Source organism: Pteronotus mesoamericanus, unplaced genomic scaffold (genome assembly GCF_021234165.1).
Source record: "Pteronotus mesoamericanus isolate MK-2021 breed Mesoamerican mustached bat unplaced genomic scaffold, CSHL_Meso_final contig_78, whole genome shotgun sequence".
In the NCBI taxonomy this organism is placed as follows: Eukaryota; Metazoa; Chordata; class Mammalia; order Chiroptera; family Mormoopidae; genus Pteronotus; species Pteronotus mesoamericanus.
The window spans coordinates 5,215,932-5,233,605 of NW_026555258.1; positions in this window are offsets into that span (position 1 = coordinate 5,215,932).

The window sequence follows — 17,674 nt, forward strand, 5'->3', positions numbered from 1 at the left end:
AGGGAGGAAGATGGTTCCTACCTTACCAGAATGTTCTGGGGAGAAGCGGAGCGCGTGTGGGGGAAGCAGAATTAAGGACAGCTCCTTAATACTCGCTCCGGGAAAATGTCTGTGGTGTGCCCAGGGGTCGGCTCCTCGGGAGGCTGTGCCCTGAGGCATTGTTTATGATGTCACAGCTCGGAAACCACCTCCGCGCTCCGTGTTAGAGACCTGGCTCTGTCAGTGCGCACAACCTGCTCCGTGGAGTGTGCCCTGAGCGCCAGGCGAGCAGAAGCTCTGGGGGCTGTAGATGGCTGGGCTCCCCCCGTGGGTGGAAGGATCAGGGTGCAGAATGAAGTGTGGTCTGTGACCCCCTTCTGGGCTCCGGGCGGAGCCACAGAGCTGCGCACATTATGAAGTGGAGACTAGAAGCTCACTTGCTCCAAGTGCTTGTAGATGGATGGGTGATGAATCACAGATAATTTTGAATTTTCTCTTTGGTCTATCTTAATTTCAAAATTATCTGCAATTAACATGTATTACTTTTGTAAACAGAAAAATGTTTTGTTTTGTTTTTTAAAAGAATGCGTGTTCTCTTCATTTTCCTACCACACAATCAGGATAATATTCAGCCTGGAAAGAGGGGAATTCGGAGAGACACGGATCAGTGTGGGTTCTGGCCTTGCTCCAGGGCCTATGTGGGGGGCAGAGGGCTGGACGGACCAGGCCATGAGGCTCCAGCATTCTGCACGGCCCTGACGCCAAGCTAAACCCTCTGCACCATGACCCCCTGTCCCCCTGTCCCCCAAAAGCCCTGGGAGAGGACGAGCACCATAGGGACTGCTCCTGGCTCCACTCTGCAGCTGAGAGGTGAGACACGCCCTGCCAAGAGTCACCCAGCAACCTGGCGGGCAGCTGTCAAGGGGGAGGGGCCGGCCGGGAGGAAGCCCCTGCCCCTGAGGGTCTCCGTTTGGCCGCAAGTCAGGGTAGCCTCCCCGGAAAACCGTGAAGGTCAGGTAATCCAGAGCTCCCTGGATTAGCTGGAGTTGTTTTGTCCTGGGGGAAGGCAGGGGGAGCCACTGAGTCCTGAGGGAAGAGGACGTGGTTCCGGGTGCGGGCAGCGCGGAGCAGAGAGCTGCAGTGACACGACACCCAGACATGCGCCAGGAGCTGATTGATAACCAGAGGCCCCAGCGAGACAATGCGTGACAACAGCAACAACAATGGTTAACATTTACTGAACGCCAGGGACACCCGAGGAGGTGACAAGCACTCTTCACTTAATTCTTACAACCGCCCTGGGATGGTCGTGCCGTGGTGTGTCCCCCACGCCCTCCACCGCGCCCATCTGCAGCTGGGAGCACCGAGGCTCAGCGCCACGGGGCCGCACAGCTGGGGTGGGGATGCAGGTCTGTGTGAATCTGAGGCTGGGTGCTCCTAGCACAGGGCTAGGCTGCAGGGAGGTGAAAGGCCAGTGAGCCCCATGGAAGAGCCGGGGCGCAGGGAGGAGTGGGACGGGGTGGGACTGAGCCGTCCCTCCACCAGCACCGGGGACTGCGCCCCCAAGCCAGACCTTGGGCTGGAGGACTAGAGGCCAAAAAGACACCGCCCCCCAGGACAGCCCAGTCGGGGAACAGACAGGTAAACAGACGGTGGCCGCCAGGGTCACAAGCAGGGAGCGGCCTCAGCTGAATTCTAAGGGATGAACCGCTGACCCGGTGGCAAGAGAAAACACCCCAGGCCTCAGCATGTGCACCTGCTAAGTAACCGGTGTGGCTGGGGCGGGGGTGGGGGGACCAGCAGGAACCAGGTCCCTGGAGCCTTCAAATCCAAGGGAAGGGCGCAGGTTGCATCGGGGCGACGGGAGTTACGGGGTGTCGTGCAACGGGGGTGACCTCATCAGACAGGAGGCCATCCTGGAGGCTGGGGCCCTGCGGGAGACCGACGCGCGGTCCAGGTGGGAGGTGAAGGACTGGGGTGGGGCGGCTGCAGGGAGAAGGGGCAGCTGTGACTCCCTGTGGTGGGGAGCAACTGCGGGCTGTGGGGGTGGGGGAGGAGAGGAAGCAGGGCGGCCTTGGGCATCTGGGCTCAGTGGTTCCCGGGGGCAGGTGAAGCCTGGGGGCTCACTGGCTCTGTGGGGACGTCAGCGGGCCGCTTGGAGGGGCTGGTGTGGAGGACCAGCCCCGGGACCCGCCGCCCTCCTGGGGCCCTGGGTGCCCCACGCCGCAGTTCCTTCCTCTGCCTTGGCTGCTGGGAAAACCTGGACCCTGTGCCTGTGTCTCCAGCCCCCACCCGGGACCCCATGCATGGGGCCCTGGCTAGAATACCTGACAGAGGGGAGGGTGCCAGCCCCGATGATGCTGGAGCTGAGGGACGGGCACCCTTGGGGTCTTTTGCAGAAGGGGAAACGGAGGCTGATGTCATGTGCCCAAGGACACACATCTGGAGAGGGATAAGATCTGTCTGAGAGGCTCAGAGACTGTCCCCAGGGCCGCGGGATCGCTGGTCCAGGCCGGGAGGGAGCACTGAAGAGGGGAGGGCTTCGTGTTTCCCGCTCACCCAGAGTCAGCCCTCGCCTGCCTGCCTCTGCCCAGGGACAGCAAGCAGTGGGCCGTGGGCTCCTGGAGCAGCTGTGGACCAGGACCAGGAGCGTGGGGCGGCCTGGGGAGCAGGGAGGGGTATGTGGCAGGAGCCTCAGTCTCTCTGTCTCTCAGGCTGGGTAGCCCCTCCCAAGATGGAACCCCCTTGGCAGTCAAACCAAAACGGGTTCCCAAAATTCGGCTGGGAAATCCTCCAAGTCTCTTCCCTGTGTTGGAGACCAACCGTCTCCATCAGCGTGTAAAGCCTTGGAGAAGTCCTACAGGAAAGAGCCCTACTCAGATTGGCTTAATCCCACCTTTTCCTTCATTTACTTAACCATGATAGAGGCACTTTTTCCATGAAATGGGTACTAGCACTTGCGGCAGATTTAACATGGCTACAAATGTTTGGCACTCCCACCATGGAGAGGTGGGCTCTAGTCTCCCCTCTTCATTCTGGGTGGGCCACAGGACTGCCTGGGCCAGTAGAGGGGGGCAGGGATGACAGTGGAACAGTTCCAGGGGTGGTCCCTAAGTGGCCCGGCAGCTTCAGCCTCCGCCCCTCTGAGTGTCAAGCTGCAGCCTAATAAGTCCAATCCTGGGCACACGGAGTGCTGGGAAGAGGCCAGCTTGGGCACCGCCCTGGAGCCTTTAGGGACCCCGGCCCCAGCTGCTACCAGACTGCAGCCGCCTGAGGATCCCAAGCATGAACCGCCCTGCTGAGCCCAGCCAACCCCGGCATCACAAGAGCGGGGAATACACTATTGTTTGAAGCCACTGCGTTTGGGCGGTTTGTCACACAGCAGTGGAAAACTGGAACCGCGGCCTGTAGACCCCAGTGGGCACTGACGGGGCATCTCCACCCCATTCTTGCTGCCTGCCACAATGGACCTCTCGGTCATGCCTTTGCGCAGGATGTGCCCTCTCCACCCCCTGCCTGGACTGTCCTCCTGCCTCCTTTTCCCCTTGAGAGATCATTCTAGGCTCACTTTGGAGACTTATCCAACAACCATCAAGTCCCCTGCAGCGTCCCAAGGCTGGGACCCGCCTGGGCTCACACTTGCCTTTTTGGGCCTCTGTTTCTTCCTCTGGAGACAGGATAACAGTGGTAACCGCTGCAGGAGGCTGTTGTGCAGATTAAATAAGATGACAGGGGAAAGCATGTAGTAGGTAGTGAATAGATGGGGATCTTATAAGCTGCTCAACACCTCCACTGGCACATGGCCTAGTGCCGGGGCTGCGCCATTTGCAGCCTGGCCTCCCCAAGATCAGGCACCCATGCCCCGGAGCTCACTGCTCCCACACCCGAGCACAGCCACTGTGAAGCTGCTGGTGTTCAAGACAATCTGGGGAAGCTCAGAGAGCCCTCGTCTGCTCCCCCTGGAAGAATCCTTGGGGATCAGTGAACCGAGACTCCTTATTTTTACCGAGGCCCGTAGAGGTCTAGGTCCTTGCCCAAGGTCATACCGCCAGTTCTGGAACTGGATCCCAGGCCTCAGATTCCCATCCCATGTCTTGTCTGACACAGGGGTCCTTGAGTCTGGGGGACTGGTCCTCTCTGACCCCTCTAATCTGTCTCGTGCCTTCCCTGAGAGCCACCTGAGACACAAGCAACTCCAGAGCCTGATGTCTGGCCCATCTGTGAGACCAGCTCCCTGCGGATAGCAGGTCCTCCCCACCTCTCCTCTCCTCTGTTCCCTCCCATAGATGCCATCAGCCAGGGACTGTGAACTGGACAGCCACAGCCTGCAAGTGCAGACATGTGGGAAAGTCTAGGGCCCCAGAGACTTTGGGTCCAGTCCCAGCCACTCCTCTCATTAGCTGGGGGGTCTTGGGTGGGTCGTCTCTCCCAGCCTCACCTTCCCCATCTGCAGAAGGGGAGTAAGTGCACTTCCTCCGCCAGGGAGGAGCTGCAGCTTGGAGAGCTGGGTCCCCCTGGGCATGCAGACCCACGCCCCTCCCTCAGAGCCTGACCACGCCTCCCCACCTCATCTCCCCCCTTGCTTCCCTGTCAGTTCCTGGGGGCCTGGGTTCTAAGCAGAGCTGGGGGACCCTGAGGCCCTGAAGGTGTGGGGCACAGAATCGAGAACCACAGGGTTCTGCGGAAATGCTTCCCACGAGCAGTGGCCCAGGTGAGCAGGCCAGGCCCCAGGCTAGGGGCTCCCAGGCCTCGCCCACACAGTGCCAGTCCTCGTGGGAGGGCTGGGCATGAGAAGCACAAGCGTGGGTTTGCTGCACAGAAAGGGGTGTGTGCGATGCATTTGCCTGGGGTGGGGGGCTGCGGACAGGGAGCGGGTGGCCCTGCAGCTGTCCCCCACCTTGGGAGAGCTCTGCAGGCCAGGCCCGGCCCTGCCGCTGGAGCAAGCCCAGCACCCTGACGTGGGAGATTGCTACAGCCAGATTAGAGCTGAGAGCTTCAAACGGAGCCCGCCTGGCAACAGGCCTGCTGCCCGGGCACAAAGGGGCCGTCGAATTATAAATAACTGCCATCAGGGTGACTCTCCCGTCCTTCCTGGGGTGAAATGTTCCACCAGCCCCTTCCCCGCCTTGCAGCCCAGACACCAGCAGCCAGCTTCAGGGAGGGAGGGGGCGTCCAGGAGGAGCTGGTGCCTAGGCGAAGCCGTGTATGCAAACAAACAAACAAGGGTCCGCCTATTGAAGGACGCACTTGGTTTTCTGTAGCAGGGATCAGGAATGTTTGCACGAGGCCCTTCCAGCTGGTGACCCTGTGGAAGCTGCTTGAGGAGTCCTCCATTATTAACGACATGCTTCCCTGTCCCAAGCTCTGTTGAACTCACGTGTCAGGCTCAGAAATAGCTTCAGGGGAGGGGCTGGCATCCGGCTTCCAGGTCCAGGCGGCCCCTCTGAGACTGGCTTTCCCCAGGCCTGGAGGAGAGGAGAGACCGGAGCCTAGGACCTGTTCTGGGTCAGGTCCTGTCAAGGGTAGAGTGGCCTCTGCGAGCTCAGGTCCCGGCTCACAAACAGCAGGCCTGAGGAAGCCAGTGTCGCTGAGCTTGTTAAATGGCTGGGGATCGCTCCTCCACGTCCCTTGTGTGCGCACCAGGTGCTTCTCTCAGGACCCCCCTTTTCCGGGTGAATTAAACGGACGGACAGGGTGAGGGGACACCGTGGACGGTGAGCCTTGCAGGCAGTCGCTGCTGCAGCCCCATTGCACAGAGTGGGACCCGAGGCCGCCGAGGTGAGCAAGGACGGACTGGCTCAGGGCCTCGCTGCCAGGAAGACGCCCAAGAGGGATTAGAACTCAGTTCTGTCTCATTCCACACCCGAAGCTCCTAACCTCTCCAGCTCTGTGGGGCTCTAAAGTACTGTCCCACCGATTGACTAACTGATCGACTGACGACCTGCTAGGGCCCCATCACCAGCCCCCACTGCCGGTCCAGGAGCCTCCAAAATCCCAAGCAGGAGCGACCCACCCCGTAGGGGGTGGGGCCGGGGCGGGGCTCTCGAGGCTGTCCGACCCCGCCCGCCCGAGCCGGTTGGTTAATCCGCAGCCCCCCTACCCCCCGGCTCCGCGGCTCGCCGGCCGGTTGCCGGGGAAACGACCTCTCCCCTTCCGGCCTTCAAAGGGGTCCCCCCTCCCCGTGACCGCCCCACCGGGCCCCGCGACCTCCAGCCCCGGGATCGGCGGGCGGGGGCTGACGTCCCGGATAAAAGAGAGTGGGGGGAGGACAGAGACGCGAAGAGACACCCACAGACGGAGAGACAGCGAGAGGCAGAGAGCGAGAGAGACGCGCGCAGGCGGGGAGCGACGCGGGCAGCAGGGAAAGGGGAGGCGGGGAGAGACGCAGGGACTCGAAAACACGCCCCGCCCCCACCCCGGCGCGGGCGCGGGAGACGCAGAGGGCGAGGTTGGAGGTGGGGGGGGGCGCACGCAGCGAGGTGGGGGGAGACCGCAGCACGGAGACGCGGGGAGGCGGAAGGGGCCCCCCAAAGGGGAAAGGCAAGGGCCAGCAAGAGGGCGAGACTTGTGAAAATAAATATTTATCAATTGAGAGTTTCTAAATTCTTTTCGCATTTTCATAGTAAATTATTCATATGTGTATCTCCCTGTCTATCTGCTTAGGGGGCTGCCGGGGTGCTCCTTTTTGTGCTCCCCTTCTCCGTCCTCCTCCTCCTCCCCGTCTCCTCTCCCCCTCCCCCACTCTCGCTCCTTCCCTCCTGCTCCTCCCTCCCTAATCCTCTCCTTCCTGCCCTTTCTTCCCACTCCCTCTTCACCCCCCCCCTCCGGTTTCTATTCCACTAACCCCTCTCCCCCTCCTCCTCCTCCCCACTTTCCTACTGTGCTCCCCCCCCAGGTTGGAGCTGGGCACTGAGGCCGGCCGCCGCCGCCGCCCGGAGGTGACCGGCTGCCACGCTCTCGAATTTCCTCCCCGCCTTAACTAAGAAGAATCGTCCAAGTCAGCGGGGCTGGGATGAAAAAAACACTCGTCGCTGGCAGTCTGGCACCCCCAACCGGGACCGCAGAAATCTTCCTCCGGAGGACTGGGGGCACTGGAGTTGGGGGAAGGTGGGAACTGCGGTCCCAGGAGGGACCTAGATAAGCCCCCAGCTTGCTGAGCCTCAGTTTCCCCTTCCGTAGGATGGGGCCAGAGACTAATTCCCTGTTCTCTGGGGCCAAACCGGCTCTCACCAGCACAAAGGAGGAACAGGGTCCAAGTCAGAAAGGCACGATGTGAATTCCTAGAAACAGGCAAGGATCCAGCCCCCAGCCAGTGCGTGCCAGGTGGAGAGGCCACGTGGCTATCAGTCCGCGGCCTTGAGCACAGGGCCTGCCTCAGTTTCCTCATCTGCAAACTGGGCCAGTGATGCCTCCCTCCCCTGGACCAAGGACTAGGATCCTCCCCCTGAGAATTGCTATTTGCTGCACACACTGCAGTGTCTAAGTGGCATCCGTTCCCTGCTCCACGTCACCCGTGCCCTGCCGCCCCCTGCCCCCAGTCCCCACTAGCTGCAGGAGAGGAGGCCCTGGGAGCTCATCTCTCAGAGCCGGGGGACGGGAGTCAGCACCCCAGAAGCCGGGGAGGTGCTGAATCCAAGCCTCCCTGCCTGGGCACCAGCCTGGGAGCCCCGAGCTAACTCCAAGGGCCTGTACCCTTCCTCCCGTGCGCCGCTGCAGGTGAAGGGCGGCCTCCTCTCAAGGGGCCTCCCCCTGGAGGCTGGGCAAAGAGGCCTGGGTGTCAGGTCCTGGGTTTGCGTCCAGTCCCTTCCCCCTCTGGGGTGGGAGTTCCAAGGTTCCCCTTCAGCCCTCGCTGCCCAGATCCTTGTTATTATTACTGGGAACAACCATAAGCGCTACTGGTCAGGCTCCCGGAGCAGCAGTCGGGAGCCTCACAGCTCCTTTGGTCCTTCCTACATGCCTCTCATCCAATGGCTACTGCCCCATTTTACAGATGGGGAAGCCAAGGCTCCGAGCGGGGACCTGCCCCAGGTCAGGTGGCTGGGCAGCGGCTGATGGGGGCTCTGGCCGGCTCTGGCTTTGGCGCTGTAGAGGGGTGTCCTCACCCAGCTCCCTGTGCTTCCTGCAGGGGCGGGGTGGGCCACGTCAGTGCTGCCCGGAGGGAAGGTGGCTTTTGGGATCGGGGTTGCCCAGGGTGCTCCAGCTTGGTGACCGCAAGCCCTATAGGCTCTTCAGACATGGCTCTGAAGACATCTTTCTTTCTGTGCAAGCACAGCGAGAAATGTGTTGGGAAAAATGTCCTCTCTGGGTATCTATCTGCCCCCTCTCCTTCCTGTGGCTAGTGTCACCTTTGTTGGCCTAAGACAGAGATTCAAGACTAGAGGATATGGGGCGGGGGGGGGGGGCGGCGGGGGGGGGGGGGGGGAAGAGGACCGGTGGGTGGGCTCTCAGCATCAACCATTCAGTATGGACCATTTGGCGAAGAGTTATTTTGAGAAGGAGTAAGGCACAAGGTTGAGAAACAAAGATGGGTGTAAAAAAAAAAAACAGTTTGAAATCCATTGTTGTACAAAAAAATCAGGAACCGTTTAGGACAGAGAATTGTGGCCTCCTGAAGCCCCCCCCCGCAGGTAACTCGGCTCTCCCCAGCTGCCGCCCCAAGGGAAGTGACAAAAACAAAAACTGGGAGGTAATTCCTCTCTGAGGACTCTATGGCCCATAAGGCTTTACAAGGTCATTGCATTCAGTCATTAAAGCAGGCCCACCAGATGGAAGCTGTTGTACCCACAGGTGGATGAGGAAACAGGGCCCATTCGCCCAAGGTCACACAGTGAGTACAAGGCTCACTGTGAGTACACAGTGCGTACAGTGAGTACAGACCCTTCTTGGGTCTGTCAGCCTCCAAAACCCACACCCCGACACTGGCTACCCTCCCCTGAAGAAACAGCTGTCACCCCGCGGTGCCATTGGCTCTTGCCTTTGTCCTGCTCATGGTCAGCGCCAACCCTATCCCTAGAATTTCCGTAGCACCAGGAGGATTCACAGATGCTCAGGAACAGGTCTGAGGCAGCCAGGGTCCCCGGAAGGGCACTGCCGTGCCCTCCCCCCTTTTCCCCAACAACCATGTTTGCCACTCCCAGGGGATGTTGTCCCCAAAGTGTCAGAGCCCTGTGCCTACAAAAGGACACACAGCAGCGCTGCTAGGTCCCCACACTCCCCTTTTCCTCACAGCTCTCTCTCCCCCTTGCGTCGGGCAGGGTTCTGGGGCCTCACTGGAGACACTAGGACCACCCAGGTCCAAGCTGGGGCCTGCTCTGCGTTTAGGAAAAATGCGATGGCTGGTGGGTGGGGGTGGGAGACAGAACAAGCAGCAGAGAGACCAGCCTGCCTCCGGGGCCTCCTGGGCTGTGGCAGGTGAGAGCTGTGGGGTGGGGGACCGCTCTTTGGGAGGGGGTGGGGAATGCATTAGCACGTGCTCAGTGGGGGCCACGCCCTGCAGGGTCTGCTGGCTGGACCCTGAGGAGCAGCTCGGACCCGGACACAGGGGTAGGGCAAGGCTGGGGATGAGGGCGGGGGGCTCGGAGAGGAGGGAACTAGTGGTGATTTTCAGACCCACCCTGGTGGCTCCTACACTAGCCACCCCCCACCCCAGGTGAGAAACGTCGAGATTTTCATTATCATTATCAAGGGCGATTAGAAATGTCTAGAATCAAGTATTAGCCACAGTCATCTCCAGGTGGGGAGTGTGGGTGATGTTTCGCTGTCTTGCTTATAGTTTTCATTGTTTGAGCTTATTTATTTTACAATAAGGGTGCTTTACCCCCCTAAAAAAACAGTAGTGATGATACCCCCCCCAAAAAAGATAGAAAATTTAATAACCAACAAGACTAAACTTTGCAAACGCCAAGATGTAAAGAAGCGAAGCAGCTGTGAAAAACAACAGAGGGGAGAAAGGACCTGGCCGGTTGCACTCCAACCGGACAAGCCAAAGCCCTGGACCCGGTGAGGGAGTGCCCAGGAAGCCAGGATGGGTTCCGGAACCTCGGAGAGGAAGCTCGTGGGGGAACATGAGTGCCTTTGAGAGGAGCCAGTGGAGGAAGGACCCCGGAGGTGTCTGGCCCGGAGCAAGGACTCAACCCAGACCGACCCCGTGGCTCCCATGGTGCCCGCTGGGCGCCGGCGGCAGGCAAGCCGCTCCGGCTGCCTGGAAGTTGGCGTTTGCTGTCGGTGAAACAGGCGGGCACCCGCAGCCTTAGAACTGGGATCACAGAGTCAACGTGGAGAGAGCCTCCCCTCTTCCCGCTCCCCCTCCTCAGTGTCCCATTCGGAAACCCCCGCAACGGAGAACTTGCTGGTCCCTGGAATTCAGTGGGCTCCATTAGCAGCTATTCTTTAAAAAAAAAAATTTTTTTTTTAATTTATTGATTTTAAAGAGAGAGAGAGAGGGGAAGGAACAGAGAAGGAGAAACATCAATTTGTAGTTCCACTTATTTATTCATTCATTAGTTGAACCACTGACTGGGCCCTGACCAGGGATCGAACCTACAGCCTTGGCGTATCAGGATGATGCTCTAACCAGCTGAGCTACCCAGCCAGGGAAGCAACTGTTCATAAAAGCTCCTTGTGACCCTGGAGGCAGCCCCTGCTGCCAGAGGGCTGTCAGATTATTTGATGAACCTACTGAACCTACCCTTTGGCCAAGCGATTCCATTTTTAGGAATTTATACCACAGAAATGCTCACACAAGTGACAAGGGAAAAGGTACGGGGAATTCAGGGCATCACTGTTTATAACAGCAGAACTTTGGGAATTGCCCAGACATCCAGTTGGGGGACTGATTATATAAATGTGAAGGTGCTGCCCAAAGGAAGAGCAAGGGGCTGTGACAAATAACCCGCCCACTCCTTCAAGGAGGGAAAAAGAACCAGAAACTCTCATTTGCATTGTAAGAGGGTCACCTCCATGTACACCTGGTGCCAAACCCAGTGCCGTAACTGGTTGTCCAGGAAGGGAGCTGGGGGTTGGGTAGGATGGGTATTAATTTCAGCTTTATACCCTTTTCCCTTTGACTCAGTTCACTGTGAGTATGTATTCCCTGGGAACAGCCATCGGTGGCCTTCACTCCACTAGGACAGTGAGTGGAAATTTCCAGAGCTCACCCACAGCCAGTTCTCTCTTTTCTTCCCAGGACCCACCACCCTGTGACTCATGCTGGCCGGTGGCTCTTTTCTCTACCTCAGGGCCCTGGAGATGGAGGTGCCACAAGACAGAGACAGTCTGGATCCCTAAGTGTTCACATGGAAAACAATTGCCGTGGAGAATTACCTGGACTCGTACAGACTTTGCTGGATGCAAAACAAACTTTTGCTGCATTGAAACACTTCGATGCAGGGCTTATTTGTTACTGCAGCACAACCCAGTCTTGCTAACCGATACACTCTGGCTCAAGGAATGCCTAGAGACCTCCAACAAGTCCCCTGACTTCCCCAGGCTTCCATTTTCCCATGACTGTGGTGGAGCAAGGGGCCTTTCCTCCTCTCACTAGGGCCTGTGCTGCTCATGTTCCCAAACGCCAAAGGCCCGAGGAACCCCTGTCAGCACGTGGGGCTGCAGGGAACTGAGTGCTCGCACTGGCCACGAGCTGGACCGCCTCAAGGGCACCGTGGACTCTTCCCAGTGGCCCCCGCAGGGAGGCACCATAACCATCCCCACTGCCCCACGAGGAAACCGAGGCTCAGAGAGGTGAGGTCACTTACCCAGGAGCGCCAGCACCTGTGATTCCTATCTGCTCTAATTACAACTGCCATCTGGTACTTTAACTTATTTCTTATAAATGCAATTTCAAGGAAAGCCCACTGTTAACAACCTGAGAGAACTTAGAACAATTTTTTTTTTTTTACACTTTACCATCTTAACCATTTTTAAGTGCACAGTTCTAGGGCATTAAGTATGTCACATGTGCAACAACCATCTCCGCCATCCATTTCCAGGACCCTGTACCTGTCAAATGACAACTCCCAGCCCCCTGCCCCCACCAAGGCCTTGGCAAACGTCCTTCTGTCGTCTCCATGAATTTGCTCATTCTTGGGACCTCATAGGAGCAGGCTCACAAGTATTTGTCCTTCTGTACCTGACTCATTTCACTTAGCACAGTGCCCTCAAGCTTCGCCCCCATGGAAGTGTGTGTCAGGATCCCCTTCCTTTTTAAAGCTGGATGCTTTTTCATACGTGAATCGACCACATTTCGTTTATCCGTGTGAGTGTTGATGGACACTTGGGTTGTTTTCTCCTTCGGCTATTGTAAATAATGCTGCAATGGTGGACATACATATATCTGAGACTCTGCTTCCAATCCTTTTGGGTTTATACCCAGAAGTGGAACCGCTGGATCATCTGGTAATTCTATTTTTAAATTTTGAGGAACTGCCATGCTGTTTTCTGCAGCATCTGCACCATTTTACATTCCCCCCAACAGTGCGTAAGCTTCCACTTGCTCCGCAGCCTCACCGATACTTGCTATTTTCTGCCTTTTGGTAGGAGCCATCCTAAGAGGTGGTCTTGACTTGTGTTTCCCTGATGACCCCTGAGGGAGGAAGGATCTTTAAAAGCCACTGGTGAGTCCATAGTGGTGCAGTCGCCTGGACCTGTTTCCACAAGAAGAGGCAGGGGACCGGATGCCGCCCCACTACTGTGGATACTGTGGCCGCATCTCGTAGTTCTTGACTCCCAAGCAAGCGAGTGGGCGGTGCTCCGGGGCTGCAGTGTAACCTCTGCCCCAGTGACCAGGCTGGGGCCCCCACTTCTCTGGAACTTCAGCCTCCAACGTTGTGATCTTTACTTCCCCTCTGGGTCTGGCAGGAACTGAGCTGAGTCTTTCCAGTCCTGGCCGACCCTGTGACCAAGAGTCCTCACCCAGGCCTGGGACACAGAGCAGAGAGGAGGCAGCTCCACAGCAAGGCAGGACAGGGGTCATCTGCCTGTCCGTTGGCCTTCCACGTCCAGACAAGGGCAGCTTTGCGTGTGGGAGGAGGGTAGGGCCTTTGGAGACAGGCCAGTGCAGTTGGAGTTCCACCTCTGCCACCTGCCCTCCAGGTGGCCTTGAATGAGTCACTGTCCCTCCCAGCTCTTACTTTCTCACCTGTAGATTGGCTGAAATGGTCCCTGCCACCTAGTAAGCACTCTCAAAACACTTCTTATAACTACCAACATCATCATCATCTTCATTATCACCAACATCCAGACGTATGATCAGGCCACGCCTGTGTCCGCAGGTTCGTGGCTCCCCATTGCCAGCAGAAGAAAGCCCCACCCACCCTCTGGACTAGGGGGCACTTCCTGGACTGATCCCTGCCAGCATGTCCAAGCTCCTTCCCCCTTGACTCGCCGCATTCTAGCCACTGGACTGCCCTCCTGTCCCCCAAACGCCCAGCATGCCTTTGTGCCACGGGCCCTTTGCACGTGCTCTTTCTCCCGCCTGAAATGTGCTCCCCCACCCTCCTCCACTCCCATCCCTTCCACGGTGAACTCCTAAAAGGCTCCGTCTCATCGCAGACAATCCTTCTTCAGAGAGTCCTCATGGCTCTGGACACGGCCCGAGCACTTCCCGCGGCTGCTCACAGCGCTGAATTGTGAGATTACGTGAGGGCTCTCAGCCTCCCCACGTGAGGCCTGCGAGGCCAGACTCATGGCTGTTCTGCTCCCCATTACAGTGCCAGCGCCAGGCTCAGGGCGGGCCCCATTGCCCCCAAAATATTAGTTACACTGAGTCATTCATTTCCAGAATCTCCCTGATTTTGGAAACTCAGATTCTTTTCAACAAAGACAATCCATTACCTACATAACTAAAAACATGCTTTAAGTTTCATACCTTTGCAAGATCTTTCCACTCATTAAATGAACAAATCTGACAACATGCGCAGCTACAGCCCGTGTCCTAATTTTTCAGCTCAGAAAAACATGGTCACCACGCTCAGACAGCTGCTCGCCTCCCCGCCGAGCCTCCTCGCAGCCCAGCCTCCGGCCACCCTTCCTGGGAACACGCGCGGGGCTTGGGTCTGCTGCGCGGGTCACCCCTTGCTTGGGGATACATGCCAACCATGACTAATGGCGGGTCGTGAAGGGAGGGGCACTTCCAGCCCCATCAGCGAAATCAGCGCGAGCCACGGTGGCCCCTTGCCCGGGGTCAGGGCCTGACTCAGCTGGTCCACACGGCAGTGCCCCGGCCAGCTGGGAGTGAGAGCGCAGACCCCGGGGCACCACGGGCCAGGAGGCCCACGGACGCTTCGCAGGTCCACACAGTCACCGATTCCTCCATCCTCTCATTTGTCTATTTCAACACATGCTGAGGGACCGGTATGGGCGGCCTGTTTCGGGAGCGCCTAGCGAAGAGCAGGTCCTGCCCTCCTGTAGTGGACGCAGGGCGCTGAATAACAACGGCACAAACACAGCAATTCCTTCCAGGGGGAGACCCAGGGCTCCGCCCCCTTCCCAGGCTCCTCACCCTTATCCCCCGGATTTTCACAATGCTCCAGAGGGGCCTTTCGGAGAGGGGCAGTGTTGGTGTCTACTCTAAGGGGTTCTCAACAAACAAGCTTTCTTGAGGTGCTGATGCAAGCAACCTACAGGGGAGGGTCGCTGTGAGCACCGCGAGTGCTGTGACTGTGGCTGGGACCAGCCCAGGGAAGGTGACCCTCTGAGGAGGGCGGGGAGAAGCGCGGGACTGTCCCAACACATAGGTGAGTTGAGGGGCGGCTCAAAAATTGGGGTCACTGGTTGAGCCGGGGGAGGGGAACGAGCCCCTCCTGCAGTGAGGACCCGCCCCTGGGAGAAGGTGCTTGGCCGGATGGTGGGGGCCCAGAAACTCTCAGGCATGAGAACTTTCCCGGGCCCCCCAACTTCCTGGGTTCTCAGGGGACCCGTCAGATTGAGGACCTCGGATGGACGAGACATACAAGCAGCTGGATGGGCTGTGAGACGTGGCAGGGCACGGGAGGGCAAGGAAGGGCGTGGGCAGGGACAGGGGAGGGGTGGGCAGGCAGGGAGGGCTCCCGGAGGCTAGGGGCGGGCAGCGAGGAGGTCTGGGGAGAACCCCAGGACAGATGGCCCCGGGGACCCCGGGGCTGGTGAGCTTGAGAGAAAGAAGAGTGGGAGAGGGAGGAGGGGTGGGAGCAATGTTGGAGGGGACCTGACGACCAGTGGGTCACCTGGGACCTGCCAGGCCTCCGTGGGGTCTCGGAGGTGCCAGTTTCAGAAGCCACCCCGGCTGCTGGCGAGGGGGTGGGGCGGGCTTCCCAGGCAGAGCAGCAGGCTTTCTGGAGCCATGGGATGGACAGAGGGATGAGAGAAAGGTGGGGTCACGGCCAAGGACAATGACGCAAGGCGGCGGGTGGGGAGGTCCCTGCTGCCATCTCCTGAGCCGGGAGGGAGGGGACACAGGATCCCAGAGGTTCTGCCCAAGTCTGATTCTTCGTGAAGGCAACTCCGAGATGCATGTGGCAGAGCCTCATTCTCCACGTTGCCGTCCACCAGCCTGCCACACGCGGGCACACCCCCTCGCTCACGCACGCGTGCACCCGGCAGTCACACAGGCACACGCACCCTCATGGGTACACGCCCTCGGCCTCACATCTACACCTTCGCTCTCACACAGGCTCTGAGGCGCACACACTCTACACCCGCCCCCCACGCCCCATGTCCCTGGGTCGGTCTCCGTGTGGCTGATGACCCCACGGGCAGACGCTTCCCACTGCTGAGCGGCCAGGAGGGCCGTTTCTGAGACAGCGGGCCCCTGAAGCCCAGACTGCCCCGGGGGAGCTCAGGTCAGACGTAAAGGACCTCCCCTTCGTCCCAAAGATGGGGGTGAGGGGAGCCATTTCCCCATCCGGGTGGACAGCATCGTAAGTGACTGGCCCTATGAAAACCTGAATCGTCACGCCTGTGCCCGCACATGCGCGCGCACACACGGAGAGCTTCCTGAGAAGGTCGTGTGTGCCCCTTGTTTCCTGCCCAGAAACCCCAGGCTTGCGCATCAGGCGGCAGGCTACACACACACCCCGGTAACCCAGTCCTCCTCTGTGCGGAGTTTTCAGGGCGCCTCAGCCTTTGGGGGTCCTCGTGTCCTCCCCCGCTCACAGCTGCCTGAGGGGTGAGCTGAAACAAGGAGGTTTTCGGCGGAAAGGAGAGCAGACCTCAGCTGCGGGGACGGGGAGGCAGCGGGCAGTCGCTGAGAAGGGAGGCCTGACTCTCAGGGAGATGGAAACTCGCAGCCAAGGACGAGAGTCTCAGATGCTGTCACACCAACATGCGTGCGTCCTGAACACGCATACACAAACACACGCCACCCTGCCCTCACCCACCGACACACAGCAACACACGGACGCGCCGCGCAGACCCAGGCACGCGTGTGCGCCCCCGGGGGCCCTGGGTCCCCAGCCCCGCGGAGCCTCCTGCGCCAGCACGGCCCTGTCTTTAGGCAGGAGCCTCCTCTGTGCAGTGTCCCCTCTTCACGTGTCCCCCAGCCGCCATGTTGCCTGAAATCCTGAGCAATGAGGACAAATTCCTTTAGAACTCACACCTCGGATTGCAGGCTCACATAGCATTTTGAGAATTTGGGACTCAGTCCTCGGGCTCAGTCTCACGGGGGCCTGGGTGACGGCCGGTGGGGGCAGGCAGGACCCGGGGGGCGGGGAGGATGGGGCGTATGCAGGTGATGAGGGCCTCACACCCACCCCTCCCTCTGCAGCTGGGAGCAAACTCCATAGAGCAAGAGAGGGCTGAGGGCTGTGGGCGTCGCAGTTGGGGCTCTGGGGACGCGGCTACCCCAACCCTGCCTGCAGCCCAGCCCACCCCCAGGGGTTTTTCTCCCCGGGGGGCCTCAGTTTCGCCTGTATGGTCGGGTGATGCATCTCCTAGGGCTCCGGTGAGAGTTCAGTGACAACAAACCTATAAAGTTATAAGCCCCGGAAGCCCAAGAGAAGAAAGTGGGGCCAGGATGGGGAAACCTGGCAGGCTGCGGCCTCCCCAGCAACCCGGGCTGGAACCCCGCGGCGCGGCTCCCTTCTCTCGGTGTCGCAGCCAAGCTTCCCGTAGGACCGCGCCTGCTCATCAGGAGCAGAGCACTCTCTCCCCCAGGAGGGGACTGGGGGGCTCCAGCCCCCCCCTCCAGCCTCAGCTTGACTCCCACGGAGGAAAATCCTGAGCAAGTCTGCTCCTCCTGCTTCAGGTTTCTACACCCCCCGCCCCCCACCACAAACCCACAAACAATTTTGCATATATTTAAATCTCCTCTGCTGTTTTCAGTCCCGAGCCCCCCTTCCCTCCCCCCCAAAAAAAGAGAGAAAGAAATTACAAAAGCCCGTCATTTGTCTCCGTCCCTGCACCCCATCTATCAGGCCGCCGAGCCCGTCGCCTCGAATGAGGCTCGCGCCCGGACCGCCGCTTTAATGGGGCGCCGCGTGTGACTGTGCGTGCGGCTGGCGAGGCGGGGAGCAGCCGGCCGGCATTTGCATACATATTAAACGGAGCAGTAAAAAATGCAGACATGCAAACCATTTGGACGGGCTCCTCAGCGCAGAGCCGGCCAGGAAATCAATCTTCTGGTTTCTTAAAGGAAACCTGCTCGGGAGGAGGTGGTGAAGCCGAGCAGCCCGCCGGCCCTGGGAGGGGGCAGCCATCATCTGTCCATCTGTCCAACGCGGCC